Below are 27,920 nucleotides of genomic sequence, written 5' to 3'. Positions count from 1 at the left end.
TTGTTGAGTGCCTTCCCCCACATCTCCAGCACAGACCACTTCCATTGTTTCCGAAGGATGAGCTGCGTCTGGCTGGTCTCTCTTGAGCTTCTCTCAGTCTGTAGTTGATTGCTCACATTGTGGGTTGATGAGGTGTGAACGGCCGTTCATGTGGCCCTTGATGGCTTCTGGCGCCACTGCCTGCTGTTGAAGGACTGCTCTCCTGCCTTTGTCTGTGTGTGGGGGTAGCGGCTGTTTCACGCTGTGAACAACTTGTTCCGATGTTTCGTTAGTTGTTGTACCCGCAGTATTGATCAACCTCATTTCTTCTTCTCCTGCTAAGAATGTCTGTGTGACCAGTGCTGCTGCCTCTAGGGTCAAGTTCTTGGTCTCTATAAGCTTTCGGAATATGCCTGTGTGGCCTATTCCTTCAATAAAAAAGTCTCTCAGTACTTCTCTCCTTAGTTCATCGGAGAACTCACATAAACTAGCCAGCCTCCGAAGTTCCGCCACAAAGTCGGGTATACTCTGGCCCACACAGCGTCTGTCGTTGTAGAACCTGTGTCTGGCCATGTGTCGGCTGCTCGCTGGCTTCAAGTGGTCTCTCACCAGTGTGCTCAACTCCTCAAACGACTTGCTTGCTGGTTTCTCGTGTGTCAGCAGGTCCTTCATTAAGGCGTATGTTTTCGAGCCACAGCTGGTCAGGAGATGGGCTCTTCTCTTGTCTGCCTTATCGTCGCCCAACCAGTCTTTGGTTACAAAGCTTTGCTGGAGCCTTTCTATAAAGTCCTCCCAATTGTCTCCAGCATTGTATTTCTAATCTGAGCCGTTGGTAGCCATTCTGTGGATTCTGTGATCCCGTAACTCGTCGCCACTGTAAAGTCCTGACCCTGCAGTACAGATTTACACGAGGCACATGCTGAAGTCAAGGTCACTCTGGACCTGCACCTTTATTTCCCAGCTCTCGAGTGCCACACTTGTCTGAGACCTGCCTTTATATACCTGTGTGGAACAGGTATGCAATGTCTCCTGCAAGTGCACCCCTGGTGGTAAAGTATGCTTGTAGTTACAGGTCATATCTAGTTACAATCATGTATAGCATGGTAAGATACAGTTATATAGAGTAGTGTGAGATACATAACAATTATTTTTTCTGCTGTGTTAATGATTTGTGGATTCTAACTCTGGGAACCTGTGTGGAGACTGATACATCTTGATATTTATTGGAACCGTTAAACATTTTAAAATAACCGGTTCACTGCCTCCTGTAAAATACCACATGAACTTATTTTTCTTCGCATCCACAGCATACCTGCGACCTCCCCATCCACTCTCCCCCTGTCCCTTCCCTCCCCTCTACGCTCTCCCCTCCCGATCCACTCTCCCCCTGTCCCCTCCTTCCCCTCCACTCCGTCCCCTCCCCATCCACTCTATCCAGTCCCCTCACTCCCCTCCACTCCATCCCCTCCCAATCCAATCTCTTCCTGTCCCTTCCCTCCCCTCCACTCTCTCCCCTCCCCATCCACTCTCCCTGTCCCCTCACTCCCCTCCACTCCATTGCCTCCCCATCCAATCTCACTTTGTCCCTTCCCTCCCCTCCACTCCGTCTCCTCCCCTTCCAGCTCTCCCTGTCCTCTCCCTCCCCACCACTCTGTACATGCCCCATCCTCCTCTCCCTGTCCCCTCCCTCCCCTCCACACCGTCCTCTCCCCATCCATCTCTCCCTGTCCCATCCCTCCCTCCCCTCCACTCTGTCACCTCCCCATCCATCTCTCCTTGTCCCCTCCCTCCCTTCCCTTCACTCTGACCCCTCCCCATCCATTCTCTCCCTGTACCCTCCCTCCCCTACACTCCATTCTCTCCCTCATTTCTGTCCCCTCTCCTTGATCCCCACGCTCCATTCCCTCCACTCTGTCCCATCCACTCTCTCCCTTTTCGCTCCAATTCCACACCACGACTATACCCCACTCCGCTCCATTCCCTCCCTACCCCTCTACCAGCTCCCCATCCACTCTCTCCCGTCCCCCTCCCCTTCCTCTCCACTCCATTCTCTTCCTCTCCTTTGTCCCCTCCCCTTGCTCCTCTCCCCTCAACTTTGTCCCATCCATTCGCTCCCTGTTCACTCCCATTCCACACCACTACATTATCCCCACCTGTCCCCTCCCTTTGATCCTCCCCCTCCCCTCCACTCCATCTCCTCTACTTTCTCCCCTCCCATCCGTCCCCTCCAATCTATACACTCCCCATCCAATCTCGCCCTCTCCCAAATTTTCTTTGTCTCCTTCCACTCTCTCCCCTTCTCTCTGTCCCTCATATCCGCTCTACCACTCCAGCTCTCCACTCTCCCCTCACAACCACACTCTCCTTGTCCATCTCCTTTATCTCCCTGCTCTTCACACTACCTATATCCTACACTCTCTCACTCCCACCCCCTCCTTTCCCTTCACTCCTCCTATCCCCTCCACTCTCCCACTTCAGCTCCCCAATCTCTCCCTAACATCCACTATACCTCTCCCCCTGTCCCCTCTCCCTCCCCTTCACTCCTCCTATCCCCTCTATGCTCCCATTTCAGCTCTACAATCTCTCCCTCACATCCACTCTCCCTCTCCCCCTGTCCCATCTCTCACTCCCGTTCACTCTATCCGTCCCCACCACTTTCCCACTCCACGTCTCCCGTTTCCTCCTCTTCAGTCTCTCCTCGGCTCCACTCTCCCCTCACCTCTCTACTCTCCCACCTCCTCTTTCTCCCACCGCTTCACTCTCTCCTTTCCCTCCACTCTACACAATCCACTCTCTCCCACCCCTCCACTCTCCACCTCGCCCTCTCCAAATCCCCCAACCCCTCTCCACACTCTCATGCCTCTTCACTCTCCTCCCTCCCCTTGAATCTCTTCCCTCCGTTCTGGTATCTCCCCTCATTCCACTGTATCCCTCCCCCACATTTTGCTCTCTCCCTACATTCTCTCCCTCTCCTTCCACACACTCACTCAAATATTTAAGGATACTTTTCAATTAATACTGAATCAGAGACAACAGAGTGAAAAAGAGACATGGGCACAAAGAGAGAGAGAAAGGGGGGGGGGGCTGTGGGGGGTGGGGGCGGGAGTGAGAGAGAGAGAGACAGAGAGAGAGAGAGATAATAATACAAGGACAGGGAGAGAAACAAAGAGTGAGATATAGAGTAGAAGGAGAGCAAACTGACTACAAAGCAGCACACAGTGAAGAGTGGGTGAGGGTAGTTAATCAGACTGATGGAAGGTGGGGAGTGGGGTTCTACTGGGATCGGTGCCGGGACCACTGCTGTGCACCATTTACATAAACAATTTGTACAATTTCGACATTTGCGGATGGCACCAAATTGGGGAGTACAGTTAGCACTGAGGAAGACTGTTATACAATTAGATTTTAATAACCTTGCAGAATGTGAGCGCAAATGACTACTGAATTTCTATATAAATAAGTGTGAGGTGGTGTATTTTGGTAGGAGGGATAGGGGTGTCACACACATCTTGGAAATTAAGCATCTAAATGGGTAGAGGACAAAGGGGCATAATGGTAAACATTCAGAAATCATTAAAAGTAGCAACGTAAATTAATAAGGCCATGAAATGCAAAGTAAGCACTGTGGCAGGGTAGCCTTGAGGAACAGTTCATAGAGTGTATCCGGGATCATTTCCTTGTGGAACCAACCAGGGAGCAGGCGATCTTCGATCTGGTACTGTGTAATGAGACAGGATTAATAAATGATCTGCTAGTAAAGGATCCTCTGGGAATGAGTGACCATAACATGGTTGAATTTCAAATTTAGTTGAAGGATGAGAAAGTTGGATCTCAAACCAGTGTCCTAAACTTAAATAAAGGAGACGACAAAGGTATGAGGGCAGAGTTGGCTAAAGTGGACTGGGAAAATAGACTAAAGAAGTTGATGAGCAATGGCAGACATTTAAGGAGATATTTCATAACTCACAACAAAAAATGTATCTGAATGAGAAGGAAAGGCTGTCAGAGAAGGAATAGCCATCTGCACCGAACTTAGGAAATAAGAGATGGTATCAAATTGAAAACAAGGGCATACAATGTGGCCAAGACTAGTAGGAGGCCAGAGGATTGGGAAACTTTTAAAAGCCAGCAAAGAATGACTAAAAAAATGATAGAGAGGAAAGATAGATTATGAAACTAAACTAGCACGAAATATAAAAACAAATAGTAAGAGTTTCTACAGGTACATAAAAAGGAAATGACTGGCTAAAGTAAATGTTGGTCCCCTAGAGGATGGGCCTGGGGAATTAATAATGGAGAATGGGGAAATGGCAGAGACATTGAACAATTTTTTCTTATCGGTCTTCACAGTAGAAGACACTAAAAACATCGCAATAGTGGATAATCAAGAGGCTTTGGGGAGGAGGAACTTAATACATTCACTAACACTACAGAAGTAGAATTCGGTAAAATATTGGGACTAAAGGCAAACAAGTCCCCTGGACCTGATGGCTTACATCCTCGGGTCTTAAAATAAGCAGGTGTGGAGATAGTGGATGCATTGGTTGTGAACTACCAAAATTTACTGGATTCTGGGGCGGTCCCAACGGATTGGAAAACTGCAAATGTAACGCTCCTATTTAAAAAAGCAGGCAGACGAAAAGCAGGAAACTATAGGCCAGTTAGCCGAACATCTGTCGTTGGGAAAATGCTGGAGTCCATTATGAAGGAAGCAGTAGCGGGACATTTGGAAAAGCATAATTCAATCAAGCAGAGTTAGCATGGTTTTATGAAAGGAAAATCATGTTTCACACATTTGCTGGAGTTTTTTGAGGATGTAACGAGCAGGGTGGAAAAAGAGGAACCAGTGGATGTGGTGCATTTGGATTTCCCAAAGGCAATCAATAAGGTGCTGTATTAAAGGTTACTGCACAAGATAAAAGTTGACGGGCTTGGGAGAAATATATTAACATAGATGAAGGATTGGTTAACTAACAGAAAACAGAGAGTGACGATAAATGGGTAATTTTCCGGTTGGCAAACTGTAACTAGTGTGGTGCCACAGGGAGCGGTGCTGGGGCCTCAGCTATTTACAATCTATAGTAATGACTTGGATGAATGGACCGAGTGTAATGTTGCCAAGTTTGCTGATGATACAAAGTTGGGTGGAAAAACAAATTGTGAGGAGGACACAACAAATATGCAAAGGCATATAGACCGGTTAAGTGAGTGGGAAAAAATGGCAGATAGAGTACAATGTGAGGCAGAAATAATAGAAAAGCAAATTATAATTTAAGTGGAGAAAAATTTCAAAGTGCTGCAGTAAAGAGAGACCTGCGGGTCATTGTGCATGAAACGCAAAAAGTGAGTATGCGGGTACACCAATATTCAGGAGGGCAAATGGAATGTTGGCCGTTATTGCAAGGGGAATAGAGTATAAAAGCAGAGAAGTCCTCCTACAACTGCACAGGATATTGGTGAGGCCATACCTGGAGCACTGCATACAGTTTTGGTGTCCGTATTTAAAGAAGGATATACAGTACTTGCATTGGAGGCTGTGCAGAGACGGTTCACTAGACTGATTCCGGAGATGATGGGGTTGAATTATGAAGATAGGTTGAGTAGTTTGGGCCGATACTCATTGGAGTTCAGAATAATGAGAGGTGATCTTTTCGAAACATATAAGATAATGAGGGGGCCAGACAAGGTGGATGCAGACAGGATATTTTCACTCATAGGGGAAACTAAAACTAGGGGACATAGTCTTAGAATAAGAGGCTGCCTGTTTAAAATTGATTGAGATGAGGAGGAATTTCTCCTCACAGAGTGTTGTAAATCTATGGAATTCTCTGTCACAGAGAGCTGTGGAGGGTGGGTCATTGAATATATTTAATGCTGAGATAGACAGATTTTTGAGTGATAAGGGAATATGGGGTGCGGCCAGGAAAGTGGAGATGAGTCCATGATCAGATCAGCCATGATCTTATTAAATGATGGAGCAGGCTCGAGGGGCGAGGTGGCCTACTCCTGCCCCTATTTCTTATGTTCTTATGATCATTTCTAGAGGAATAGAAACAAAAAAAAGGAAGTTATGTTAAACGTACTGAACCTTGGTTAGGCTACACACAGAGTACTGCGTACACTTCTGGTCTCCATATTACAGAAAGGATATAGAGGCACTGGAGAAGCTGCAAAAAATATTTAAAAGGATGATACCAGAACTGAGAGGTTATTACTATGAGGAAAGACTGAACAGGCTGGGGCTTTTTTCTCTAGAAAAGTGAAGACTGAGAGGTGAGATGATAGAGGGTTTTAAGGTTTGATGTGGTCGATGTAGAGAAGACATTTCCACTTGTGGGAAACCAAAACTAGCGCGCATAAAAGTAAGATAGTCAATTGTAAATCCAATAAAGCATTGAGGAAAAACATTTTTACCCAAAGGATGGTTAGAATGTGCAACTTGCTGCCACATGGAGTAAATCAGGTAAGTAGCATTGAAGCCTTAAAGGGGAAGCAAGAGGAGTCCATGAAGGAGGAAGGAAGAGAAGGCTATGCTCTTTGGGTTAGATGAAGTAGCTATCTATTTTTTTCAAAGCACCTCACGTAATTCTGGGCACAGCGTTCCACATTGTCACAATACATTGTGTGAAAATGTTGTTCCTGGATTCAACTGGAACTGGTTTTATTCATACCAGTACGTGAATTTAAATTTACAAGTTAATTTATTTGGGTAAGAAAATGCAAACATGCCAGTTTCCTGTCAAGGACATATCACAGGCAGATAAAAATTTCTAGGTACATCATCCAACAGCCAGCACTGGTTAATTATGTGAACAAAACGATTACATTGACTGATAGCACTACACCTTAAAAACATTTAACTGATTCATGATTGTCCAATGGCTATAACTTGGAATTAAAAGATACACATCTATGCATGCAGGAATAATGAGTGTTTCAATGGATAAGGGGAAACAGTGGATAAGGGGGAACTAGTGGATGTGGCGCATTTGGATTTCCAGAAAGCATTCAATAAGTTGCCACATAAAAGGTTAATGCACAAGATAAAAGTTCATGGGGTTGGGGGTAATATATTAACATGGACAGAGGATTGGCTAACTAACAGAAAACGGAGAGTCACGATAAATGGGTGATTTTCCGGTTGGCAAACTGCAACTAGTGTGGTGCCGCAGGGATTGGTGCTGGGGTCTCAACTATTGACAATCTATTTTATTGACTTGGATGAAGGAACCGAGTGTAATGTAGCCAAGATTGCTGATGATACAAAGATGGGTGGGAGAGCAAATTGTGGGGACACAAAAAATCTGCAACGGGATATAGACAGGCTAAGTGAGTGGGCAAAAATTTGGTAGATAGACATTAATGTGGGAAAGCATGAGTTTCTCCATTTTGGCCAAAAAATAGAAGAGCAAACTATAATTTAAATGGTGAACAATTTCAAAGTGCTACAGTACAGAGGGATCTGGGGGTCCTTATGCATGAAACACAACAAGTTAGTATGCAGGTAAAGCAAATAATCAGGAAGGCAGAGTAATTTAACATTGGGAAGCCTTCAAAGAGAGGACGTTTCGGGTATATATTAAACACATTCGTTCGAGGGGAAAAGGAAGGGCATCCAAAGCTAGAGCTTCCTGGGTGACTGATCATATAGAGATTACAATGGGACCGAAAGAGGAGCCTTATGACAAATGTCAAGTTCATAATACAGTAGGGAATGAAGCTGAATACAGATAGTACAGAGGAGATCGAATAAAGAATAAGAAGGGCAAATGGAGAATATGAGAGTAGATTAGAAACTTACATAAAAGGTAAAATAAAAGCACTTTGTAAATATAAAGAGTAACAGGCTTGTCACAGGAAGGGACCAAAAAGGAGATATTCTTATGTAGGGAGAACATAATTAAGTTAATAAATAAATACTTTGCACCTGTATGTCATAATATTTGAAGGTGGCAGGACAAGTTGAGAAGGCTGATAAAACGATGGGATCCTGGGCTTTATTAATACCGGAATAGAGCACAAAAGCAAGGAAGATATGCTAAACCTTTATAAACACTGATTAGGTCTCAGTTGAAATAATATGTTCAATTCTGGGCACCAAACTTCAGGAAGTATGGGTCACGACGTTGGAGAGAGTGCAGAAGAGATTTACTAGAATGGTACCAGGGATGTGGAACTTCAGTTATGTGGAGAGACTGGAGAAGCTGTGGTTGTTGTCCTTAAAACAGAAAAGATTCAGAGGAGATTTTATAGAGGTGTTCAAAATAATGAACGGTTTTAATAGAGCAAGTCAGGAGAAACTATTTCCAGTGGCACAAATATCGATAACCAGTGGTCACAGATTTAAGATGATTGACAAAAGAACCAGAGGAGACTTGCAGGAACAATTTTTACACAGTGAGTTGTTGTTATCTGTAATTCACTGAATGATATGGTGGTGGAAGCAGATTTAACAGTAAATTTGAATTTTGATTTTGACAAATATTAAAGGGACAACAAGAAAAACAGGGTTACGGCGAAAGAACAGGTGAGTGGGACTAAATGGTTAGCTCTAGAACAGAGCAGACATAGGCACAATGGCCCGAATGGCCTCCATATATGCTGTATAATTCTCTGATTAGATGGAGTTAAATACAGATCAGCCATGGTCCATTCAAGTGGTAGCAAAAGGCTCGAGGGATTGAATGGCCTCCTCCTATTCCTAAATTAATCTTGGTGATAGTGGAGGTAAATTGCTTAACATATTGGTATAACATTACTTTGCCTGTTATTTTAATGGTGCAGCCTATTTACAAGTGGGATATGACCTGTGTTAAAGCAATGGACAATAACATGTCACACTAATATTGTCAACGGTAATTTCAGGCAGAAAACGTACAGCGGTACAACAAGTAATGAGAGGCAACGAACAAGTGTTTTTATAGTTTGGTCTGAAAATCCTCTTTTCATTCTTTTCAACCTGTACATAGCAGATAGATTTACAGCTTCACTTAAAGTGAGGACGGTTACATTTTCAGATTGTGCAGCTTGTAAACTTTAGATCACCCAGCAAAAATAGTGAAAGTCAAACTGCCTATGAGCAGCCTTTCATTGACCTTAACAAGGCGAGTTGTGTTGGCCAGTGAGCTTTGCATCTGTTCTGTTGAGGTACAAACACGGGATAGGAGATTGTTGATGATTTTAACAGCCAGCTCTATTACCGCTACCCATAAGGTTCAGTGGGAAATATTCTCTCTGGTGTTTTCAATTTGTTTCACAGATTTACTCCAGGTTCAAGTCTTTGCCGTTGACCAGTGTGTTCTTTTCTAATCCAGTTCTGCCCGCAGTTCGTAAAGCTGGGAAGAGGACCGTAGATTTCTTCCCGAGTGCCGCTAGGTGATTTGTTTCCCATTGGATCGAATGAGTTTCACGGAACGAGATAAACAGAATAATGTAGGAGGGGATCGGAAATCTACAAAACCTTCCGGTCTCACTGCGCAGGGTTTTAACTGAGCAACTCTCTGAAACATGTTCCGCTTTGCTTTCCTGAGCCTTTGCTATTTTCAAAGGGCGGTTCCTGATAAGTCAAACCATGGGACTTGTGCGGCTATATTCTTTATTGCATGACATGACTGCCAGCATGAACAATATATTCGGCACGTGTATAATCTGAGTTAGTTACACTGACTTACTCCGTGTTTAGTCCGGTTTACACTGACTGTTTCCATGTTTAGTCCGGGTTACACTGACTGTCCCATGTTTCGTCCGGGATACATTGACTTACTGCGTGTTCAGTCCGGGTTACATCGACTGTCCCGTGTTTCGTCTGGGTTACACTGACTGCCCTGTGTTTAGTCCCAGTTACACCGACTATCCCGTGTTTAGTCCGGGTTACACTGACTGCCACGGGTTTAGTCCGGGATACACTGACTGCCCTGTGTTTAGTCCGGGTTCCACTGAATTTCCCGTGTTTAATCCTGGTTACACTGATGGCCCTCGTGTTTACTCCGGGTTACACCAACTGTCCAGTGTTTAGCCCGGGTAAACTGACTGCACCTTGTTTAGTGTGGGATACACTGAGTGCCCCGTGTTTAGTCCGGGATATACCGACTGCCCCATGTTTAGTCCAGAATAAACCGAGTGCCCCTTGTTTAGTCCGGAATATACTGACTGCCCCATGTTTCGTCTGGGATACACCAAGTTCCCCTTGTTTAGTCCGGGATATACAGACTGGCCCATGTTTCGTCCGGGATACACCGAGTGCCCCGTGTTTAGTCCAGAATAAACCGAGTGCCCCGTGTTTAGTCCGGGATACAGCGACTGTCCTGTGTTTAATCCGGGATACAGCGACTGTCCTGTGTTTAGTCCGGGATACACCGACTGCCCCGTGTTTAATCCAGGATACAGCGACTGTCCTGTGTTTAATCCTGTTACACCGACTGCCCCGTGTTTAATCCTGTTACACTGACTGCCCTGTGTTTAGTCCAGGATACACCGACTGTTCCGTGTTTAGTCCGGGATACACCGACTGCCCCGTGTTTAGTCCAGGTTACGCCGACTGCCTCGGACCTTGCGGATGCCCTACGGGAGCTCCTGTTCTGATTGAATCTCTGAGGAGATGATATGGGCTTGTGTGGTGCTGGACGCTGAAGAAAGTTGCCGGCAGACTGACTGCAGGAATGGAGTGATGTCCATCAATTGTAGACGGGGATTTGTGCTTGAATCAGGCTGACGCATTGCCAAGTTTGGTTGGCCTCATTTCTGGATGTTTCAGCACATGACATCCAGTCAAATCACACCGCCTTTATTCCCCATCTCCAATACTTTTATAATTGTGACTTTTCCCAATGTTATATTTCTCCCAAATTTCTTACAGCGGTATCCAGGCGATTATTCGTTAATTCCTGGACATTGCAGGATAGTTGGAAAATCTAAACTCCACCAGTCTGAGAGATAAAGTTGATGTGGTCTTGATAATGTCGTGTGACTCACACTTTGCCTCTATTCATTTTGACACCATCTATTTCTGGCAGCAGCTCTGGCCACCTAAATGATGGACTATCTGAAAATCAGAATGTGTGGAAAATGACCCAGTGGTCAGTAGTTCGGTGTCCTTGTTACTGCTCCATTGTTGGTCATCAACACGGCAGCAGCAACTAGCAAGGATTTGTATTGGGTTTAGAGAGAGGGACGTCATAACTGGGCAGCAGAAGAGAAACATTCCCTGACTGTATTCGGGGCAAGGAGCCTCATTCACTGGGAGTGATGCTCTGTTGTGCGTGAGGATCTGAGCTGCCAGGACATACTCTTGACAATGGCCTGGAAGTGCACCGTCATTTTGTCTCCCTGGTCTGAACACGCTTGTTGGGAGCATGCTGTCCCACATGGAAAGTTAAGGCCATATTCATTGAAGGATACATTTATGTCCAGATTTTCATTCCAACAGATCCAGTTGTTCTAAATTAGGGTCTGTGCACCAATCGGGTAATGGGGCTAAGGACCGTCCTCGCTCAAAAAATCCAAACTAGACCAACAAAGAAATAAATGTAGAGTTAAATGAGTCTCCTGGTGTCACATGCCAGATTGGCAGGATCTGTAGGCTCATGTGGATCACATTTTGCAACACTTGAATTTTCTGGTGGCAGAAAGCATATCTTTAAACCTTGTAATCCTAACAGAACTAGATCATCATCTCATGCACTCTCTCGTGGTTCTACACACACGGAAAGAGGATATTGACATGACAAATGAGTTACCAGCTGCCACTCGAGCGTTCTCCCAGCTGTAGGGACAGATGCCGGGCAGTATGCCAGGAAGCGTTCCCGGATCACGCTCTTTGGCTCCCTATTTAAACCTATTTTCTTTTCTACATCCACCCATGTCTGATCGGGTATTTCATGCCTCAGAAATCCTCGACTGTACAATGAATCTATGGGGAGAAATGAACGTTGATGAGCTGCGAAACGCGTGCAAGTGGTTCAGTTCGTCGTCAAACAACCCATTTGATTTTCCTCCTCATTGACTTCAGTAGAAAGGAAAATCATGCGGTGCATTTACCGCCCAATTCACACTCTGGCTTCAATTGAATTCCACTTAAAGCTCTGACCTCTGCGCTCAACTGATCAATGACATGGGGCTGATTTACACTGTCAGCGTCGGGTTGAAAACTGCGGTAATGGGTTTACATTTCTAATATTTGGTCTTCCAATGATGGGGATTTTTTTATTCTGTTCCAGTGTTTCATTCTCTGCTATATTACTACACCCTGAGCCATGGGAGTGCTGATCTGCCGGAGTATAGTTTCCTGGGACGTTTGGACGGCTCTGAGACAACCTATTACGACGATAATATGAACATAACTGTTCCAAGACAGCACTGGATGGCGAAAGCATTTAACAAGCGATACTGGGAAGAATTCACAATCACTCAAGCGGGTTTCCACGGTATCATCAAGGGACAGTTTGATAGATGGCTACAGCAGGGCAGCCAAACATCAAGTGAGTGGATTGATTTGAATGAATGCAATAAACTGTGGGGTCATTTAAACTTGGGGGATTCCTGCCATCAGCGATATCGAATGGATAGCCCATTGTCCACCCCGCCTGATTTTCCATTCCATTATACCTTCAATAGAAAGGAACATCAAGCGAGGTGTACAATGGGGAACTAATTGGATATGGCCTACTTTGTACAATGTCTGGAAGGTGCCATTATCTCCAATTAGTGATATTTTTAATACTGAGCGTGAAATTCAATGTCGGCGGGTATAAAATGGGCAGTAGCAGTGAGTCCGCCCTTTAAACATGCTGTCTGATTGTCCTTTCCATTCAGTTGAAAGTAAAATGGGCCGAGGTATATAACAGGCGGCTTTCCACTTCCACCCGTTTCGCAACCCTGCTGAAGTAAAATTTCATTCCCGGGTGAAATGTTAAATATTATCACAGGCGAAATATCGGCGCCTGTGAATCAGCTGCCGTTTTACATCTGTGTCGATTTTCTGAAATTCGGGCATGGTATAAAGTGGGCGGCAGATTCACTATTGGCCATATTCACCTGTTGATAAAAGATTTTAAAAATCCACCGCCCACCAGTGATTATTGAATGATATTGGTATTATTACATTCAATTAATTGTATTGATAATATTCGATTTATTGAATGGTTTTGCTGGTAATTTTACACGTAACACATCATATGCTTGTTGCGGCAATTTTTAACTCTTCAGGCAAAAATGTAAAGTTATCAATATTCGACCTGCCTCCCGTTCTACACCTTGCTCAGATTCCATTTCCATTGGGTGAGGTACATAACAGGCCTGCTTTAAATTTTGACCAAAATTTAAAATCTCCCCACTGATTCATGGTAATATTACCTTTAATGAAATATATCAGTAATAGATTTATTGAATGACGTTGGAAATATCACATTTTTGAATCATATCGGCAAAATTTTGTTTATTGAATTATAGCGTCAATATTCATATTATTGCATTTGTTGAATGGAATTGGTGAGCACCTATATAATATGTATGTATATATTTTGTGGTTCTAATGCCGTCTTATATCCAGCAGGTGGTTTATCAGAAAGGCGTACTGCACTGCCCGCAGTATTCCAGCCATGCACTCTTTTGTTTTATCTTTGCACAATAATGTAAAATAAGTGATATCAAACTGACTGCTCAGTTTTCTCCCTGCCTGATTTTCCCTTCCATTGACCTCAGTGGACATGAAAATCTGGCTGGTGCAAAATGGGCAGCCGATCCAATATTGCCCATTTTACACATTCACCAAAAGTCAAAATTACCCCCATGGTGTCAATTCCACTGTAACAAGGTTGGAGGACAGGGAATGTTACCTATGCTGTTAAAACAGAATTCAGTCCCCAATATAATGTCATACATTCTGGCCTGTATCCTGGGCTAATATTCTTGCATGTTATCTGTAGTTCAGTAGAAAAATTAATAGAAAATTGTGATGGTGAGAAGTTGAGTTGGTTTATATTGGGGATTTTCCAGAAGTATAGGTTGAAAAGTTGGACAATATAACACCGAGGCGTTATAGTGCCACCACCGGAAGGTGTGTAAAATTACAGCCTGCTCATTTTACAGCAGCAACTCCCATATTAAATGGTGGCATATGGAATCATAGAATGAGACCGTATGGAAAGAGGCCATTCGGTCCAGCGTAGAACGGTCACCCATTACACCCTTTCCCAATTCTCCCTTCCTTTGGGGCCATAGTGAATTGGCTGCCAATGTTACATCTTTGAAGTTAACAGAGAAATAAATGGGTCAAGTGCAGACTGGGCTCTTGATCCACTCTGAGCCCATTTCCCACTTCTGGCAAAGACAATTTTTACCCCATCAGGGCATTGAATATAGCATCAGGGACTTGATGCTGACTTACACAAAACACTGTTAAGACATTGTTAGCGTGTTAATGCAGTTCTGAGCACCTATATTAACACCAGGAAAAGTGTTTCACTAGAATGAGTGACTGTAGTTATGAAAAATAAATTGAAAAGTGGGGCATTTTCACAGAAATAGACAAGGTTTGCGGAGGATGTGAGAGGTTTTCAAAGTTTTGTTGCTTTTTCAGAGAGTAAACAATGAATAATTGTTCCCCTGCCTGAGCTAACAGAGAAGGTTGATGAGGGTAATGAGGTACTATACATGAATTTACAAAAAGTCTTCGACAAAATTGAAGCCCATGGAATGAAAGGGATAGTGGCAGCATGGACACGAAATTGGCTAGCGATCGGAACTAGGACCACTGCTTTTCTTTAGATATATTCATGGCTTGGACGTGGGTATAAAAGGCACAAATTCAATTTTTTCAGATGACACAAATGTTGGAAGTATAGAGAGCAATGAGGAGGCGAGTGATGACTTCAGCAAGACATAGACAGGCGGATGAAAAGGGCAGACACGTGGCAGATCAAATTTAACGCAGTAAACTGTGAAGTGATGCATTTTGCTAGAAATAATGAGGAGAGGACATATAAAGTAAATGGTACAATCATAAAGGGGGTCCCTGATCAGAGAGACATGGGTGTATATGTGCAAAAATCGTTTAAGGTGGCAGGGCAGGTTGAGACAGCAGTTAAACAGGCTTACGTGATCCTGGGCTTCATAAATTGAGGTATAGAGTACAAAAGTGTGGACATTATGACGATGCTGTCTTAAACACTGGTTCGGCCTCAACTGGAGTACTGTGTCCAATTATGGGCACCACACTTTAGGAAGATCTGAAGGCCTTAGAGAAGGTATAGAAAAGATTTACGAGAATGATACCAGTAATGAAGGACTTTAGTTACATTGATAGACGGGAGAAGCTGGGGTTGTTCACCTTGGAGAAGAGAAGATTGAGAGGAGATTTGATAGAGGTGTTCAAAATCATGATGGGTTTGGACAGAGTAGATAGAGAGAAACTGTTCCCATTGGCAGACGGGTCGAGAACCAGAGGACACAGATTTAAGGTGATTGGCAAAAGAACCTGAGGCAACGTAACTAAATACTGTTTTACACAGCGAGTGTTTAAGGTCTGGAATACACTGCCTGAAGGGGTGGAGGCAAACTCTAAAAAGGAATTGGATAAGTATCCGAAAGAAAAAATAATCAGGGCTACGGGAAAGGCCAGGGTAGTGGGATTAGCTGAGATCCGGCACAGCTCGACAGGCCGAATGACCTTCTTCCGTATTCTAACCATTGTATGATTCAATGTTTCCATAGGAATTGTTAATTAGAGGCACACAGTCACTAGAACAACGGATGGTAGAAATTAGGATTTTTCCCGTTAGAATATGCAATGTTACTGAGGCAGTTACCACAACATAACTTAAAAGGGAACTCGATATATATATGAAAATGAAGATGCTAGAAAGAAATTAACATCGGCAGGGAAATAGAACTAAAGCAGAAAGCCCCTGTCTAAATTTGGCGCCAAATGTTCTCTATCTGTGCTGTACATTCTATATCTCTGTGTAACGATGCTTGTTTCAAATACTAAATTCCATTTCTACCCGAAGCAATGGAGAGACTGACTGGATGTGCAGTGACTAGAAAATAGCTGACGTTCTCAGACGGTGTGAAAAAAGCGATAATTATGTAGCTATTGATCGGTTGAATAACTGTTCTAGGTACTCACTACATTCAAGGACTGTTTGGCTGTGAGCTGCATGATGCCAATCCTATTGGAGGGGTTCTGAAATTGGCTTATGATGGAAGATATGCATTTAGTTTTGATAAAGACACATTGGTTTGGACTGTACATGATCCAATAGCTCAGACGTCCAAAGTGAAATGGGATAAGGAAACAAAGTTGAACCGTTACTTCAAGAGCTTGATAGAAAAGGACTGTGTGAATTTATGGAGGACATACTATTCAATTGGAAATGTATCACTAACCAGAAAAGGTAAGTTCAGAACAACCTGGGGATAGTGTGCAACGGGCGATATTGGACCATCTTCCATTACACACCTCGCCCCATTCTCCTTTAACAGGCAGCCGATGCAATATCACCCATTTTAGACTAGCGGCATAAGTTCAAATGATCCCCCTGATTATATTTTGAAATGTGCACCTTATATTGAAGTTGAAAATAACTGTCTTTCTATCATGTAGTTTCCCCTGAGGTCTCAGTTATTGCCAGGGCTGGTGATCGTTGGTTTCTCCACTGCATTGTGATTGGATTTTACCCGCAGTCCATTAGTGTGACCTGGTTGAAGAATGGAGAACATGTCCCTGAGACCAAATCTACTGGAGTATTACCCAATGAAGATGGACGTATCAGCTAACGACAAGCTTTGAATTTGATCCGTATGATGGGAAACAATACTCCTGTCATATTGAACACAGCAGCTTGTCAGGTGGGAAGACTGTCCCCTGGGGTAAGGACATGAGCAGCAATACTGAACAATCCATCAATAATCCCAAACATCCCATACAGGGAGAGAGCAGAAAGGGATCAATGAAATGAATAACCGAATCAAATTGGCCATTGCCTCCTTGCTTTTCTACTCTACTCTACAAATGAACAGGATATTCTGTTTCCCAGTGATTTGTATGTGTTTTTATTTGGTCTGCTGTGCTGTTGCTTATGGACACGACCAGGAACATTAAAATCTGTCACTCCCTATAACTGTCATTTCTTACCCATCACTTTTCTCTGTCTTGCACTTTCTGTCAGTTTATTTACACGTAAAACCACACTTTTGTTATCTATGTTCTTCAGGCTGCCTGTGAGTGTTTCTCATTCTTTCTGTCGCTTTTCGTAACTTTATTTTATCTTCTGACTCTTCCATAATCTTTACCCACCCCTCCTTGTGTACGCCCCGCACACTTGCTTTCTCTATATATATTTCTCATTGATTCTTACTGTCTATCTCCTCTTTATACACCTCCCCACCACCCCCGCCCCCGCACCCCGCCGGCTTCCCCAACCACACACACACATGATCTCAGAGTTCAATAGGAAACAATTCCTTATTCACAGTCGATCTGGGTTCGAGAATGGATTAATCTGCATTCACCATCCACGCTCAGACAGCAGACTCCTCATTTGCCCGAGTTGTTGTTGCTTCATTGTTTGTTTCTGCTTTCTCATTGTTGTTCCCTTGCACTGTGTTTCTGGAGCTGCTCGATTTCTGAGCTTGAATGTTTGCTCTGTGCTAAACTTCAGCGTCAGTGTGTTTTTGATTATGTTGTCTCTTTGCTCTGGTGGGTAACAAGGGGACGGGTCACCTTGAGGAGGAGTGTGGAAGTGTTGTGAGGAAAGGGTATTGAAATGTAGTGCACTGAGGAAGCGATGATAAGATTATGCGGCCGGACGGCAAGGGTGAGGCTGAATTGGCTCCTGAGGCGGGAATGGGTCTGATGTACACCGGGAGCTGCAGGCAAGGAAGTTGGCGGATGAGGACTTTGCCCAGAGAGCAAAAATCTGTAGCAAGAGTGAAGGTTGGGGCAACACAAAGTACAGATGGGTGGAAACCCCCACAAAATAAGCCTAGAAATTGAAACAGCAGCCGTGATGCTATCGATTTAAAAAAAAAAGATCAGCATTTTACTATTTAATTAAAAGTGAAACTTTCTGAAGATAGTTTGGTTAATTACAATTATCATGAGCTGCAACTTTGCACCTTGAGCCCCCTCCCATCACACGGACCTGTGGGAATGGTAGGAAGCTCGATCCCCCAGCCCTGGGAGCTGGTATAGTGGGTATCATTGATGCAACTGCCACTACTTACCCCTCATGTTGCTCCTACCACCAGACTCGCAGACACAGGCCTCTGCCACTTCTTTACCTGGCTCCCCTCACCCAGTGATCCAGGAGTGGTTGTGGGGGATGGGACAGCTCGCTTTCCTCCTGCCTCGCTGGGAACAACGACCACAACCCCTTTCCTTGGTCTCCCAGCAGCACATTCATATCTCTGGTCCAGACCCGATCAATCAGGAAACCGTGCTTCACTCTTCACAGCCTTTGATTCTCCACGCCTCCCCCCACCCCTTGTCACATTTACAGCATTCTCTCCTCGTGGACCAGAACCTGTGGTTACTCACAAAAAGTGAACTTTGTGGCTTCAAAGAAACCTGGCCCCACCTCAGTGAAATAATACATTGTGCACAGTGTGGTGTGGGAACTCGTACATATAAAACAGCGCATCATCGTTGCATGAGCAGGGCCACAGGTTCCCATTGATTATATGTAAAACTGTCAATCCACACACATATAATTATACAACCCTTGCTCATATGTTTCAGAAGGCAAAGTAGAAAAAGACAAGGATGTGGTGCTGATTGTCGTGGGTGTACTGCTATCGCTGGCTTTCGTTATAATTGTAATCTATATGTGGAGGAAAAAACGGAGAGGTAAGGTCAGGGAATAATGTTGCAGTTATGTTTGTAAAAGTATTGCACAGTGGCTTTGCAGAAAATCTTGTAGCCTGCCTCAGGATTATATTTCAATGTCAAATATCTGTTATAAAGTAAACAAGAATAAATCCATTTGTTTAGCGCCTTTCTAAATCTCAGTACGTCCCAAAGCGAATTACACTCAATGAAGCACCAAGTGTATTCACTGTTGTAATGTAAGAAACGCGGCAACTGATGTGCGCACAGCAAGCTCCCACAAACAGCAACGTGGTAATGAGCAGAGAATCTGTTTTACTAATGTTGATTGAGGGGCATCGGGGAAAACTAACCTTGCGCTTCTATAAATAGTGCTATTGGATATTTTACATCCACCGGAGAGGACTGATGGTTTAACGTCTTATCCGAAAGACCGCACCTCTGTCAAATTAACATGCATGTTGAATTCTCTAATACGGGCTTGTTCTGTCCACCTTTTTCTCCTGACAACTATTGGTTCCCAGGCATGGGCAGCCCTTGTGTACCTGGTCTGAGGAGCCGCACTTCATGTGTGTTGCCCTCGACACGGAGGTCCTGTGTTCATAGAGCTGCCCTTTCCTGCTGGGGTCATTGGATGGCCATCAGGAGCAGAACGCCAGCCATTTCTCTCCTTCCAAGCCCAGGAATCCTGGAGCCAATGTGAACTCTGCGACAGCAGCGACCTGTGCACTGAGCAGGAGCCTGGCTGACAGGGCCTAGTACCAGTTAGGACGGTGCATTTTCAGGCCGAGATTTGGCATCGAGATCCATTTCTCTGTAATACTTCCAATAAACTGGATGTCCTTGTTGGACTGTGAGCATCTAGCCAGTAGAAGGAGGCCAGTTGCAGTTAGGTATTTGTGAACTGTGGGTCCTTCTAATGAACCAGTATTAAACAGAGGCTGTGAGTTCCTGATTTCAGCCTCCCATCAGGAATGGTGACCAGCAGGTGTTTCCAACTGGGACTGAGGGGGAGTGGGAACTGAAGCGTCCGACTTCTTGCAGTGTAGCATTTACAGAGGATTGGAGAACGGACACCTTAAGGGAGCTAACGGAGAGCGCCCTGTAAGGGGAAGAACCATGAAAAGAGTGTGAACAAGTCACTTCATTCTCTGTACTGTGCTCTGCTCCATCATCTCGGGATTGTCTAACATTTGCATTTCACTCCCTAGTTTACAATGTTGTTTAACCAGCACAGAGAGGGTCAAACACCAGACTTGTCTTGGATCCAGGAACAAGCTAAAAGAGTAATCATGAATCAATTGATTTATTATTGAAACAACACGATTTGTATAAACATTTCCCCCATGCTTTATGCTTCAGTCACTGTATTAAAATATTTTAACTTGCTTAACATTGAAGCAACATTGTCAAATCTCATCTAAAATTGCACATATCGGCGCTTTAGGTATTACAGAACCGCCCCGCAGAATAAAGGCACACCAGGGATTTTAAAATAAATCTTGTTAATATTGATACATTATTATCACAAAACGTCATTTCATTTTCCTTCTACTCTTATCTTCTGAAGGCTTGACTCTGACATTGGCCTCAGGGAAACAGTCTCCTCTTGTGAACAGAAACAGTTACTATGGGAACACGATTCATTGTCTGGAAACACAGCTGAGCCCGCTCCTGATCACACACTCACATTTCACCTGCAGTATCGCCAATACAGTGGTCCAGAGCAAATCCAGTGTAACTGAAGGGAGCGAGGCCAGTGTAATCCATCTGTTGCTAACCCGGGATTAAAATGCGAATGAGAATAAGACGGATTTATCACCGCTGGCCAATCTGCAAAGAGCCTTCCAGGCTCCAGCGGCAAGATGAAAATCTTCTGCAGAGAGTCAAGTTGAAATATTCCTACAGGGGCTATGGGGGGGGCGGGGGGAGGAACTTGACACAATCATAATCACTAAAGAGGTGGTACTCAGTAAAATGACGGGCCGAAAGGCAGATAAATCTCCTGGAACTGATGGCTTGCATCCTAGGGTCTTCAGAGAAGTAGCGGCAGTAGTATTGGTTGTAATTTACCAAAATTGCCTGGATTCTGGGGAGGTCCCGGCAGATTGGAAAACTGCAAATGTAACGCCCCTATTGAAAAAAGGAGATGGACAAAAAGTAGGAAACTATAGACCAGTTAGCCTAACATCTGTAATTGGGAAAATGTTGGAGTCCATTATTAAAGAAGCAGTAGCAAGATGTTTGGATGAGCAAAATTGGGTCAGGCAGAGTCAGCATGGACTTATGAAGGGGCAGTCATGTTTGACAAATTTGCTGGAGTTCTTTGAGTATGTACGAACAGGGTGGATAAAGGGGAACCAGTGGATGTGGTGTATTTCGAATTCCAGAATGCATTTGAGAAGGTGCCGCAGAAAAGGTTACTGCACAAGATAAAAGTTCACGGGGTTTGGGATAATATTTTAGCATGGATAGAGGATTGGCTAAATAACAGAGACAGGGAGTCAGGATAAATGATTCATTCTCTGGTTGGCAACCAGTAACTAGTGGGGTGCCACAGGGATCAGTGCTGGGATCCCAATATTTACAATCTATATTAATGTGTTGGAAGAAAGGACCGAGTGTAATGTAGCCAAGTTTGCTGATGATACAAAGATGGGAGGACACAAGGGGAAATCTGCAAAAGGACCGAGGCAGGCTAAGTGAGTGGGCAAAAAATTGGCACATGGAATATAATGTTGGAAAGTGTGAGGTCATGCACTTTGGCAGAAAAAAAATCGAAGAGCATGTCATTGTTTAAATGGAGAAGGATTGCATAGTGCCGCAGTATAGCGGGACCTGGGGGTACTTGTGCATGAAACACAAAAGAATAGTATGCAGGTACAGCAAGTGATCAGGAAGCCAAATGGTATCTTGGCCTTTATTGCAAAGCAGACGGAGTATAAAAGCAGGAACGTCTTGCTACAGTTATATAAGGTATTGGTGAGGCCACACCTGGAATACTTCGTGCAGTTTTGGTTTCCAAATTTACAGAAGGATACACTTGCTTTGGAGGCATTTCAGAGAAGGTTCAATAGGTTAATTCCGGGGATGAGGGCATTAACTTATGAGGAAAGTTGAATAGGTTGGGCCTTTACTCATTGGAATTTAGAAGAATGAGAGGTGATCTTATCGAAACATATACGATTATGAGGGGGCTTGAGAAGACGGATGCAGAGAAGATGTTTCCACTGGTGGACCAGACTAGAACTAGAGGTCATGATCTTAGAATAAGGGGCTGCCCATTTAAATCAGCGATGAGGAGAAATTTCTTCTTTCAGAGAATTGTAAATCTGTGGAATTCGCTGCATCAGAGAGCTGTGGAAGCTGGGACATTGAATAAATTTAAGTCATAAATAGACAGTTTCTTGAACGATAAGAGGATAAGGGGTTATGGGGAGTAGGTGGGGAAATGGAGCTGAGTCCATGATCAGATCAGCCACAATCTTATTGAATGGTGGAGCAGGCTCAAGGGGCCGTATGGCATACTCCTGTTCCTATTTCTTCTGTTTTTATGAAATTTGAAATGTCATACAACTAAGAATAGATTCAGGGAATATTTGAGAGAGAGCGGCGTGGGCATAAAACTGGTTTCATTGTTTCGACTGGCATTTATAACCACCACCCGATTGTCCTTTCATTGAACTAGATCCCGCCAGAGGTGAAAGTTCCAGCAGCCCAGGGGGAAATTCACCTTCAGGTGCGGCACTATACAGCCGGTGGCAGGTCGGCCGCTCATTACACACCCGCCCGACATTCCTCTCCATAAAACTCTACCGAAAATAGCATCCATCTTATTGAGCGAATAACAGGCGGTGCATCAACTGCTGCCCGTGTTGCATAATTAAGATGGAAGCGAGTCTCAATACTTTTAATAAAAACAGAAAATGCTGGAAATTATCAGCGGGTTAGGCAGCTAATATGGAGAGAGAAACAATATTTACATTTCAGGTCGATGACGAAAGGGTTCTCACTCCAAAGATGCCGTCTGACCCGCTGCATATTTTCAGTATTTTCTGGGGTTTTTTCAGACGCCCTGCATCCGCAGTGTTTTGCTATTTTGTGAATTATCTGTAGTGAGTTCTGGTAAGACTCAGACCCTTCAATTATTTCCCTACATTAATAATAAGAGCCAAGGGATATTTAATCAAATTCTTCAACTCCTTTCTGAATTTAGTCTGGGACACTGCATAAATAATGGTGTTTGCGCAAGAACTCAAATCATGCAACATATATCCAGTTCGTCCCATGATGGTGAACATCAATAATTTGCACACATACATAATGAATAAAAGTTACTATACATAACAATATAAAACTACCAGATATGACCAGCAGTAAAACGATGGATTTTCAGCGTTTTTTCATTTCTGGGTCACTGTCGCTGCTCTAGAGATTCTCCTCAGTCTACTTGTCAGCAGAATATGCTTGATGTTCAAACCATTGAATATCGGAATCAAAAGAAACGGAATCAAAGGCATTAAAGTTGAATCAAGCCATAAGGATGTGACCCATATCGGGACAGTGTAGAGGCTGGATTTCACATCGCAGAACCATGGTATATTGTTATTGATTACTTGAGGTTCTAAAGTAAAATAAATGGGGTTCTAAAGTAAATTAGATGCTCAGCCCCATTTCATTGCGACAACCACCGCTGCAGTTTTTTTGTGCAATACTGGATCTTATTGTGTGGGGATAAATGGTGACAAATCGACCAAAGGTGAAATCGACAGTTAACCAAACAGAACATTCAGCAGAAGCAAAAATCAGGAACACATTCAGACTGCAATCCGGAGGGCAGTCCAGGAATGAATCCAGGACATAAATTTAATTCATCTGATACAGCATCACGTCAAAGATCAGGACCAGTAGATTAGCTACCAGTTAAATAGTGATTCATTTGGAGAGACCGTATGTACTTCCCCCAGGAGATAATCATAATTGTCACAACGTTGGTTTCAAGTGCGAGAGTGAAGAAATAATGATTATGGTCATCAAAAATAATTCGAACAAAAGAACGGGCAATAATTTATGCTCATTTTCCCATCACTTAAATTATTCACTGAATGTGCCACGCAAAAGTGGAAATCCTGAGGACATATTACTATTTATCGATTCGCGTCACATCATTTATTGCTTGAATTACATCAAAGGAAAGTAATAACTTGTGAAATTGGGTAACTTCTAGGGGGAAAATACGTCCCATTATTGCCTCCCATTAGCGACAGCAGGTGGCGCTAACAGGGCGCTATGGCAGTATCGCCGGGGCAAGGTGAATCCAATGACACATGCCAAATCCCCACCACCCATCTACGATGGCAGTCGTCAGAGCTCACGTGGCATCAAGCTGAGATTGAACGAGAGCAGCCTAAAATCTGATGTTACCAAGCACAGACTGCACTACAGCATTCGGAGATTGTGTCGCTTCCATCTGTGCTGCATTGGAAACATAAAAACACAGAAAATAGGTGTAGGAGTAGCCCATTCGGCCCTTCGAGCCTGCACCAACAATCAATATGATCTTGACTGGTCATGCAACTTCAGTACCCCATTCCTGATTTCTCTCCATACCCCTTGATCCCTTTAGCCGTAAGGACCACATAGAAACATAGCAACATAGAAAATAGGTGCAGGAGTAGTCCATTCGGCCCTTCTAGCCTGCACTGCCATTCAATGAGTTCATGGCTGAACATGCAAATTTAGTACCCCATTCCTGCTTTCTCGCCATACCCCTTGATCCCCCTCGTAGTAAGGACTATAGAATATCTTTGGTAATTGACAGCTCATAGTATGAATCGCAAGTACATTATGACAGATTGATGACACGTAGATTTTGCATTGCAAGCATTCGTACATGACCCTTTGAAAACAGGTTGCTCAACAAAATCCTTGAGATGCTGCTGTAAGAACTGCTTACTGCTTGCAACCAGAGTCATCAGAGGATCATTTCAGCCTCAAGTAGAAATTGACAAATGTGATGGCTGGGAATCGAACGCAGGTCAACTGCTTGGAAAGCAACCATGCTAACCACTGCACCACCAACACACAACTAACACACACATCTAACTCCCTTTTGAACATATCTAACGAACTGGCCTCAACAACTTTCTGTGGTCGAGAGCTCCACAGGTTCAAAATTCTCTGAGAGAAGAAGTTTCTCCTCATCTCGGTCCTAAATGGCTTACCTCTTATCCTTAGACTGTGACTCTTGGTTCTGGATTTCCCCAACATCGGGAACATTCTTCTTGCATCTAACCTGCCCAATTTTGTCAGAGTTTTAAATGTTTCTATAAGATCCCCTCTCATTCTTCTAAATTCCAGTGAATATAAGCCCAGTCGATCCAGTCTTTCTTCATATGTCAATCCTGCCATCCTGGTAATCAGCCTGGTGAAACTTCGCTGCACTCCCTCAATAGCAAGAATGTCCTTCCTCAGATTAGGAGACCAAAGTTTACACAATATTCAAGGTGTGGCCCCACCAAGGCCCTGTACAACTGCAGTAAGATCTCCCTGCTCCCATACGCAAATCTCTCGCTATGAAGGCCAACATGCCATTTGCCATCTTCACTGCCTCCTATACCTGCATGCCAACTTTCAATGACTGATGTACCATGACACCCAGCTCTTGTTGTACCTCCGCTTTTCCTAATCTGTCACCATTCAGATAATATTCTGCCTTCCTGTTTTTGCCACCAAAGAGGATAACTTCACATTTATCTACAGTATACTGCATCTGCCATGCATTTGCCCACTCACCTAACCTGTCCAAGTCACCCTGCAGCCTCTTAGCATCCTCCTCACAGCTCACATTGCCACCCAGCTTAGTGTCATCTGCAAACGTGGAAATATTACATTCAATTCCTTCATCTAAATCATTAATGTATATTGTAAATTGCTGGGTTCCCAGCACTGAACCTTGCGGTACCCCATTAGTCACTGCTTGCCAACCTTTTGCTTCCTGTCTGCCAACCAGTTCTCTATCCACGTCAATACCATATGCTTTAATTTTGCACTCTAATCTCTTGTGTGGGACCTTGTCAAAAGCCTTTTGAAAGTCCAAGATCACCACATCCACTGGTTCTCTCTTGTCCACTCTACTAGTTACATCCTCCCACATCAGCTGCCACATCAGCCATCCCATGGAGCATCAGGTCTTGGTTGCCATTGTCCCTCTGGCAGTCTACAATTCTTTTCAGACATTACATGATGCGCTCCATGGTATGCACAGAGCCTTGTGCAAGTTGGAGGTGGACCCCTCCATGCTCATTATCAATGACGAGAAGCTGTCGTGCACCCTTGCCATTGCACCTATTATCTCCGTGTGCATGCCCATCAACCATCTTCTAAAAGCTTCCCCATCGAGTTCCTCATCTGACCCCGATGCAGCAGAGTTCATGCGTGAACTCACCTTCCAGAATGCTGGCCCCTGAGCTACCCATCCTTCCTGCCCTTGTTGCAGCCCATTCTTCCTCGGTGCCTCACCCTGTGCAGGCGCCGCTACTATACTAGCATCTAAAGAATGCGAAGTGACAGTATCGGAGCTCATGCCTGCGGGTGACACATGCAGTGACCTGGTGTGTTCTTCCTCCTCCTCCTCTTCTCCTGCCTCACTCTCCACAGTCCCCTCAGCAACAGACTGCTCAGTGTTTGTTCAGTAGCTGAAACACCATCAATAATGGTTTAAGGTGAAGGGATGGGGCCAGGAAGGGAGCAGAGCTTACACAATTAGCTGTAAGTTGTAAACTGTTTGTGAGGTTTGGGGGAACTGCGATGTGAGAAGGAGAAGGGACGAACATACCGTTGTTAACCCCAGATGGGTCAAATTCACCGGTGGCTTGGCGTCCACCATCTATCGCCCAATAATTTGTGACACTCCATTTTACAGTGCAGACAATGGTTGGGTGTTGGCTTGTCCTCCGCCTGTGCACTCCTGCTCCCTCCTGTTGTGGGGAAAATTGTCCTGCGAAAGGAAGGAAGGTTTGTAAGTCAATGTGGAGCAATGCGTTTGGGTGATATGCCTCCCATTGTTTAATTGCTGTCATTGTGTGCAAGGTGTGAGCTGTGGGTGTGAGTGTTGGTAGTCAGAGATTGTTGGTGGGTAAGTGCTGGGGATGTGGCATTTTGGAGACTGTGTCAAGATTGTAGTTCAGATGGTGGTATGCAGCATTTGTTGAAGCATTCACTCACCCTGACCATCCGAGCGAGGTCCTTAAATTTCTTCCTGAGCTGTGTGTGAGTCCTGGGAACCAGAGTGCTGCCTGAGACGTGCTGCACCTCTGCCGTTCACATGATACGGAAGACTTGTGGTCAGGGCCTCCTGCCACTTGCCGGAGAGAGCACCGCCCTCCGTCTCTCCACACCGAACACCAACGCTTAATCGCAGAATCTTCTGGCTCGCTCCCTGGGGCGTGGATCTGCCATGAGTACAGCTGCTTCCATTCTCCAGCTCATTCTCCTTATCCTGCTGCTGCTTGCTGATGGAACTGCACAGCCAGCAAAGCTGAGAATGAGTTTCTGCAGCATCAATGAACCTTCCCTTTAAGTACTGAAAAAAGTCGGCAGCAAGCGTTGCTTGTGATTAGAGAGCACCTGATATTGGTCCATCCTTCGAGTGTAACTGCAATTAGCTTGGGCTTAAAGACTTTAATTAGGACCCCAATCATGTCTTTGTGCAGTGAGCAGGAATTCTGCGTGCAGTCTAAAGCATTAGCGCCTGGTGCTAAATCGGCAAATTGTTTCATGATACCGGCAATTCCTGGGATATAATGAATTTCTAGCTGAAAAAATTGTTAAGGGGCGTGACACGTTTGATGCTGAGAAAATGATTTCGCTGATGGTAAATCCAGAGTACGGGGTCATAGTCTCAGAATAAGGGGTCGGCCAGTTAATGCTGAGATGAGGATACATTTCTTCACTCAAAGGATTGTGAATCTTTGGATTGCTCTACCTCACAGAGCTCCTGATACCCAGTTGTTGAGTATATTAAAGATAGAGGTCGATAAAGTTTTGGGAACAAAGCGAATTAAGAGATTTGGGGATAGGGCGGGGATGGGGAGTTGAGGTAGATCAGCCATGATTT

General features: G+C 44.3%; 1 pseudogene; it reads left to right on the top strand.

Moving 5' to 3' along the window:
- Nucleotides 1-26,271, top strand: part of LOC139230205 (major histocompatibility complex class I-related gene protein-like) — a 32,499-nt pseudogene extending 6,228 nt beyond the window's left edge.
- Nucleotides 26,272-27,920: the final 1,649 nt, after the last annotated feature.

The sequence above is a fragment of the Pristiophorus japonicus genome, chromosome 19 (assembly GCF_044704955.1).
Source record: "Pristiophorus japonicus isolate sPriJap1 chromosome 19, sPriJap1.hap1, whole genome shotgun sequence".
Lineage (NCBI taxonomy): Eukaryota > Metazoa > Chordata > Chondrichthyes > Pristiophoridae > Pristiophorus > Pristiophorus japonicus.
Note: the sequence above shows the minus strand (reverse complement) of the source record. Positions and strands in the feature narration are given on the sequence as shown.